This window comes from Apium graveolens, unplaced genomic scaffold (genome assembly GCF_009905375.1).
Source record: "Apium graveolens cultivar Ventura unplaced genomic scaffold, ASM990537v1 ctg5576, whole genome shotgun sequence".
Classification (NCBI taxonomy): Eukaryota; Viridiplantae; Streptophyta; class Magnoliopsida; order Apiales; family Apiaceae; genus Apium; species Apium graveolens.
In genome coordinates, this window is record NW_027419012.1 from 28,047 (window position 1) to 36,241 (window position 8,195).

At 33.8% G+C, this 8,195-nt stretch overlaps 1 long non-coding RNA gene across 8 annotated transcripts; it reads left to right on the forward strand.

Moving 5' to 3' along the window:
• The first annotated feature begins 2,789 nt into the window (after nucleotides 1-2,789).
• On the forward strand, nucleotides 2,790-8,103 carry LOC141702715 (uncharacterized). Of its 8 annotated transcripts, none has more exons than XR_012567240.1 (6): nucleotides 2,790-4,152; nucleotides 4,577-4,636; nucleotides 5,604-5,722; nucleotides 6,214-6,303; nucleotides 6,963-7,295; nucleotides 7,379-8,103. It is a non-coding gene; the product is annotated as an uncharacterized LOC141702715 (long non-coding RNA). The 8 variants fall into 8 exon arrangements; XR_012567239.1 differs by having other exon boundaries at nucleotides 6,214-6,289; nucleotides 6,958-7,295; XR_012567238.1 differs by having other exon boundaries at nucleotides 6,217-6,303.
• Nucleotides 8,104-8,195: the final 92 nt, after the last annotated feature.

Here is an 8,195-nt window from a genome sequence, read left to right on the forward strand (position 1 = left end):
ATTTTCAACAAGCAGAAATCCTAATAATCCATTAATTTTAATAGTTAATACACATTAGAATAACAAAAATACTAGATTTAAAAAAATGAAACTGTTATTTTATCTTTTTTCGGTAATATGATATGTGTGTAGATTAATATTTAACAATAATTAATTTTTAATGTTGTCATTTTAAAACATTCGTCAACTTGGTAATCAAATGTGGTTAGTTTGCTTGACAGTTTTTCTAAAATTTATTAAAACTTAAAATAGAAATCAGAATATAGAAGAGAACAAGCAATCTCTCGTCAAGGAGAGAAAAATAACTAAAACTGAAATTATAAACTGAAAATCAAAATAAAACTCTTAATTAGGTCTTAAAAATAAAATCACATTAAGAGATAATCGACCTCTCGAATCCAATTTATCTCGCTGAATTGAAAACGAAAACCTCCGTAACTCCGAAAATTTAGATCTTAAAAATAAATCAAAAGAATTTAAATGGGTAGAAATCTTTTCCCAAAAAGATTATTGAAGGAAATAAAAATAAGGTTTTTACAAGAAAGACAGGTGAAATCCCCACTGTGTTGATAAAGTATGAAAGAGGATTTTGAGAGAGAAAAAAAGAGTGGCGGTTGCTTTAGCTAGGGGTGAACACGGGTTGGGAGGGGAGTTTTTGATAAAAAAATTACCCCAACCATTGTATTCAGTTTATAAAAAAATTAATCCGTTAACTCAAAAATGTACGGCTAGCTCAACCCTATTATATGTTTGTCAGGTAGCTTGGGTTGGGTTGGGTAGGGTTAATTATGTTCTGTTTTACTATCCAAATTTAAACTCAAAATGTACACCAATAACTACTAATATAAACAGTGATTTCATAATTCAGACATTGCAAATAAACAGAGAAAGATAAATGCCAAATAACTAGGTATCCATTCTCTATAAATTCTAAGGGACAAACTAAATAGACAGTCATGCAAAGATACTGAACTGGGGAGATATTTGATTAGAATGAATAAAATAATGAATCATCAAATTAGCTATATGAACTGGATTAACTGATGCGTTTATATTATTAATGAAAAAGCTAATTTAGTACCATGTAAGTTGGTTCATACGTAACGGACAATGGCTAAGAGCGGTGACTTTAAATACTAAATGTATTCAAAACAAAATGATTGTCATCATTTTGCTGGAAATTACTACCAAAGATTATTATATATATAATTGGTTGGTCAGGTTAATAAGGGTTTAATTATGTTAAACCCCAAATCAGCCCAACTTAATCGGTTTTTTAAAAAATTGACCCATATGAGTTTTGATTTTGAACGGGTCGGTTTAGTCGGCCTAAAAAGGGTTGGTTTTTATCGATTTTAGCGGTTCGGTCGGATTATGTTCACCCCTCGTTGTCACAATTGGTTTATAATATTATGAGCAAACATGATATATTTGGTTGGTTAACATTTTGTCAAATATGATTGTTAAATTTTTTAATAAATATCTCAAATTTAGGGGCATGTCAATGGGAGTTAATGCAAAACCCTAATTCAACCCATTAAAATCGGTTTTAATAACTCAATTAAAGTTTGATTTCATCGAGTTACTACCCCTTGATCACTTATCATGCCCCAAACAGCTGACTGCATTTTCCAACTAAAATGAAATATAACCACAAAAATTGCATTATACATCCAGAAGAAATAAAACAGAAAGAGAGTCCTTCATGTACGAGTAATGAAGAAGTCGCCCAACTATCGACTCCTCCCGAAATTGCGTTATCGGAGCCGGGTCAGGAATGGTCGTTAATGGACACCCACCACTCTTAATCGGTTAGAGAGGCCCTCTTTAATACACCAGAACGATCAGAGTTTTAAGATACTTATTCTTTTGAGGGAATATCTTAAAGAATAAATCCTTCTAGACCAACTGTCTTTATTTGGTCGAGATTTACGAATTCAAGTCGATTTAGGTTGATTTGGATCGGGTAGAATATATTAAAGTTATTTTTATAATTTCTCATTTCAAAAATTTGAAATTAAAGTAAACATGTACGTCAACTTAATTAAATAAAAGTTTGGTCTCGTGATGTGTAGTATTTAGACGCAACTTTCAAGTTACATTTACCTATACATCGATGTTAAATATGGTTATGGAGGTTGAACGTGAATATCAAGATTTAACTATAAATGTCATAAAGATAAATTAATTTAAACTTTTAGCAATTATGTTCTAAACATATGATTTGAATAGTATTAAATGTACGTATAAAGTAGCTATAGAATTGTAAATTACGCAAACCTAATAATAGAATGTGCGGGTTAGATTAGAATGGACGACTTACAAACATAACATAACCCATTTATTTCGATTTTAATAAATTTTAATCTAATTTAATTTAATTTAAATTAAATTTTTTAGGGTTAAGATAGGGTTGATCGAATCTGCATATAGGGTCGTGTTAGTCGGGTTTGGGAAATCATGCATAGCCGGGTTAGAGGATACAACTCTACTGTCCTAAAATATAAGTTTTTTTTTTTACTTTTTACACGTATTTTAAGGTGAATAAAAAAATAGTTTTATAAAATATTTTTTAATTTTTTTTAAATAAAAGTATACACATTAAATTTTAATTAAAGAAAAGAAATTTTAGAAAAAAATATACGAAATTATGATTTTTACAAAATTTAAAATACACGTAAAAAGTCAAAAGTACTTATATTTTGGGACGAAGATTCTGATATATTTATCTAAAAGACCAAAATACTGCGAAAACTAATTTATATTTAAGAAAAAATAAGTTTAGTGAATGATTATTGATTAGGCTAAACACCCTTCCTTCTATCAGCACCGCTGCAATAAACCGGAACCCTTACAGATACAGCTCGATAAATAAAAAAACTCCACTCAATTATACATACATACATATATTCATTGCGTTCTACTTCAGAAATCCCCAATCTGATCAAAATCAATTAAAAGTCACTAGCAGAGTAATCGATCGTATCCGCAGCAGCAGCAAAGAAATCGATTGTATCTGCAAAGGTACAACTCCGTGAACATCATATTTATGTTGTAAAGTCCTCTTTAAACTCCGCCTTGATTTTGACTTGCTTATCTTCTCGAGCCTTTAATTGTTCGAGTTCTGCCTTTAGGACCGCTGGTTACTCCTCCACACCTACTCGATCAGTTAGTCATACAGTTTGAACACCAATTCAAGTTTATCCCTAAGATCTGCCTTCTCCTTTTCAGAGTGCTCCAATTGTAATCTCATCACATTACGAGTCTGGTACATGTTGTAGACCAGTGAAAGTTTATCCCTAAGAACTGCCTTCTCCTTTTCGGATTGATCAAGAGCTGTGCGAAGTTTATCACCACATGAGCCGAAACCGTCCACTAAATCAGATAAAACGTGAAATGATACCAAGAAAAATTTCGAGAGGACGAGATGATAGTGATGTAACAACTTTTGCGTTACAATGATGTATTGCTTTAAGTGGTCCATTCTGTTGAAACATTGGGAAGTAATCACTCCGCGAGTCAGCCCATCATCAAACTGTGCATCCTTGCCCAACTTAAAACCGTCAAACACCTCTACAGGAAAATTATCCACTGAAGTCCACTTTTCTCCAGGCTGGAATAGGTAGGCCTTGGGGGCAGGAGGGCTCTCCATCTTGGTCTTCTTAGGGCCCCTCACTTGAGAAATCTCATCGGCGCAAAGATCCCGTTGGGACCTCTTCCCCAAATGGCGCTCTGAATTACCGCCTACAGAAGAACCTTCCCCTTCTCTATTCTTCATTATCCATGTATTCATCCAAGGATCTAAAGGCATTGTTGTACAATATCCATTGAAGTCTACTTATGTAATAATAAAGAATCTATTGTTAGTAATAGAGAGCAAAGTTTAGATGCTACAGGTGCTATGGATAATGCACAAGAGAAAATGAGAAGGGAGGGTCGTTCCAAACTTTTCTGAAATTCTCGTGCCAATCAAGCTGAAAATATTTATTTAATGACATACAACTGCCTGAGCTGTATTGTCTACTAGAAGGAATTATTGTCAAGCTGGAAATACGGTTCTTAAACCTATTGATACGGATTCTTTTACTGTCAAAGGTACTTGCCGGGAAGTCGCAAAAACTATGCTTTACTTCCGCGCCTGATCCTGCCATTGTAATTTTATTTAAACTTTCCCTCTCTTTTTAAATTTTTGTTGTTAACGCAATATACATTTCTATTAACAGAATTGCTTGTTTACTTTCGGTGAGGACTGAAGAAGTGTTAGAAAAAGCTCATCTTATGGTTCAGAAATCCCAAAAAAAAACTACCTTTACAAATTTGATCAATTAAAATCTATCCGCCAAGATCTTATGGTTCAACGTATACGAAATGAATTTACAGTTACTATTCTGAAAGGGAACAATATCTCGTGCTCAACATGAAATGATTGTGTTCTTTATCTGATTTTTTATGGACTAAATATGGAAAGCAGAATTGACACGTGTTCCATTTCTGTTCCTTGTTTATTAGGAAAGCATACTCTTAATGTTGTGTTTTGACTTTGAAGTAAATTCATTGTGGCAATTTTTTTGTTTAGGTCTATGAAACTCATGCTCGATTGGCAATCCAAGTTGGAAACTTATCAGAGTATAATCAGGTCCGTCTTAAATATCTTCAGTTTCCTTCTAGAACGGCTTCATCTTAGTAGGCGATTTAAGCTTGAGTTCTCTACTTAGCTTAATTTGTACTTCAGATAAATTATTGACCTAAGTGGTGTGCCTAGGATTGGAATGTATCAAATTTATTAGCCTTCTTTTAGAATTAGCGGGGAGATGTTGTACCTTATCTACCGTCTTACTTGCCTTCTTTTATGTGGTGCATTAGGCATTTAATTAATAACTTATTGTATTATCAATGATGTTGTATACGTAAGTACTAACTCAAGGGCTCCGCTGATAGTAATACAATTTTTTGCCAAACAATTGCTTGCTCATCTCATAACATCTGTTTCAGCCTCCTTCAGTTTCTTTGGTGCATGAATTTCTTAGTCTTTAATTATTTAGATTATTCCAACTATGTTCCGGCCTCCTTTAGTTTCTATGGTCCATAAACTTTGTAATCTTTGATTATTTAGATTATTCCAGTTATGAATGAAGCCTAATACTTTTTATTCTCAATTGCATGCAGTATCTGGTATCTTATCATCGTGTTGCTTCTCAAATATTTTAATTACCATTTTTATTTTGCTTTCACTTTGATCTATGCCAAGATCTCTTATATTTTGTAATTTGCATCCTCAGTGCAATGCAATCAGCTTCAAGGGTTTGGTTCGTGTTTCAGTTTTCATTTTGGCAGTACACTGATAATTTCTCCACTCTATATATATTTTTATTAATTTCTCTACTTGAAATATCAATAGGAATGAAATCTGGATATTTGACGTGCAAGAAATTATATCTGCAAACTAGATTAGTATGTTTTCGTATCGACTTGTCCAATATATGTATATCTCAGTATATAAAGTTCTTTTGTATCTCTCGACTTTGAACAGCCTTTTGTTTTTTATCTTCAAAATTTATTTAATGTTATAGTGGTTAACTTTCAATCCTTTCTGCTGTGCTCAGTTGCAAGAACTTTACGCATAAGGAAACAAGGGATGTGATATGGAATTTTCAGCCAACAATCTACTTTCTTTTATTTTACACTCTAATAATAACAAGGACATCTTGTCAGCCATGTCAAGGTTAGTAGTATGAACAAAAGAATATATTGCATGATTATCACTATACATATCTTGTTTGAAGAGATTTAGCATTAATTTACTGATTCTTATTTGCATTTTCACTTCAGGATGTGTCTTTGGTCTCCTTCCACTCTTTAAATAAAAAAAATGTAATAATGGTTAAGGAAGCTAAATGTGGACATAAATTTGTATATGAATCTCAAACAAGATTATAATTTGTATTTTCTATGGAATTAAAAGATGGACTACCTGTTAGTTGGACCGGACCTGGTCCGTCATCCAGAACTTGGATTGAACCTGATAAATCTAGGTCAAGGTCCTTAAAATCATGGGTAATATTCTGTCTGATCCGGTCCAGAACCTAAAAATCGCACCGAACATAATTTTTTAGTTTTTATTTTTCCCAGGTAAAACGTAAAATGATGTCATTTTACCTGTGAATATATTCTGTGAACTAGATCCCTTTTGATAGAAATTGTAAACTTGGACAGCAGCGGATCAATATCAGCCGATCATTATTACTTTACTGGGTTTGACAGAAATCACTTCCGGTGCTAGTGAACTCAGGTTAGGTCCATAAGGCAAGTAATCCTGTAAAGTTTACTTCTTTCAATCAAATACAAAACCAAGCACATAAAAGAAAGAAGTATTATGAACTCAGGTTAGGTTCTTGACAAAATCACAAGTGAACAAGTATATTGATTGTTGTATTATGAATTTCATATAGTGACACTTGAATATTATAAACGATAATTCTATAATAAAGATTCAGAGAAACAATTCTTCTTACCACTTGTTGATGTTGAACTTTGTTACATACAACTGTAGAGGTTTTTTTTTGAAGTGCAAGAATGTAGATGATAAAATTACAAACTTCTTTCTTGCTGTCAAGTCCTTTTGGGGTTATTAGTTGGCCAGCATATGAGAGAAACATTTTTGTTCTCAGAGGGAGATGTGTCGAGTCCAGAATTGAATTGAATTTAAAAAGTCAGTGGTCATCATCTCATTCCCTCATCACTGTTAAGCTCTCATCTTTTAGTTTTTCTAGAGATTTGGAGTTCTTGGATCCATTTCTTCCAAGATTCTGGTTAAGGATTTTTACTGAATGTAAAATTTTTATTTCCCTGTAATATCATTGGGCGGGTGTTCTTTATCGTGTCTCTTTTGATCCTTCTTGTAATTGCTGGTATCCTTCTCACTTTTCCTTATTATGCATGTGTATATTTATTTTCTAGTACAGGATATTGTACAACAATCCCTTTAAATCCTTGGATGAATGCATGGATAATAAAGAATAGAGGAGGGGAAGCTTCTTCTGTAGGCTGTATTTCAAAGCGCCATTTGGGGGAAGAGGCCCCAATTGGATCTTTGCACGGGTGAGGGTTCTCAAGTGAGGGACCCTAAGAGGACCAAGATGTAGAGGCCTACCTATTCCAGCCTGGAAAATCGGACTTCAGTGGATAATTTTCTTGTAGAGGTGTTTGATGGTTTTTAGTTGGACAAGGATGCACAGTTTGATGATGGGCTAACTCGTAGAGAGATTACTTCGCGAAATTTGAACGGAATGGGCAAGGTAAAGTGATTTATCATTGTTATATGAAAGTTGTTTAATTCTATCATCTCACCCTCTCGACATTTTTCTTGGTATCATTGCAGATTTAATCTGATTTTGTGAGATTAGTGGATGGTTTTGGTTCTGGTGGCGGTGTTGAGGTAGAGAATCTTCGGGCAGCTCTTGAGCAATCCGAAAAGAAGGCACATCTTAGAGATAAACTTTCCTTGGTCTACAACATGAACCAGTCTCATAGTGCGAGGAGGTTACAATTGGAGCAATCTGAAAAGGAGAAGGCAAATCTTTGGGATAAACTTGATATGGTCTTTAAACTGTACGAGACTCGTCGTGTATGTGTAGAGGAGGAACGAGCACTCCTAAAGGCAGAGCTGAGAAGTTAAAGGCTCGAGTAGATAAGCAAGTCAAAATAAAGATGGAGATGGCAAAGGATTTTACTAGTAATAGTTTTAAAGAGGACTGTACAGCATAAATATGATGTTCATGGAGTTGTTGGACGAACTTTTGCAGAGCATTCTAGTGATCTGGAGAAGAAAGTTCATATGTGACTCCCTCAAACTCCTTGGTTTGGGCTTAACGTTCCAAGCAACGTGACTTCTTCCAGTTGTATTTTCTTTTCAAAATTTATTTGAATATTTGTACTGGCGTGGCAAGGTATGAAGGTACTTTAAAGTGTTAACTGTTTGTGATCCTGTGGATTCTTACTGATGATCGGTTTATTTAGTACTTCTCGACCCTGAGGCTGAAGTGTTTTATTGGTTTTAGTTTGTGATATACCGGGCTTGCATCGGTTCTTTTCTTTTTTGCTATATATGCATCTTTATGAGAGCTATCTTTGAACTCACTCTTTTGAACTCAAATTTGATGCATTGCACAAAGTCATTTTGAGTCCTGCATTTTTTT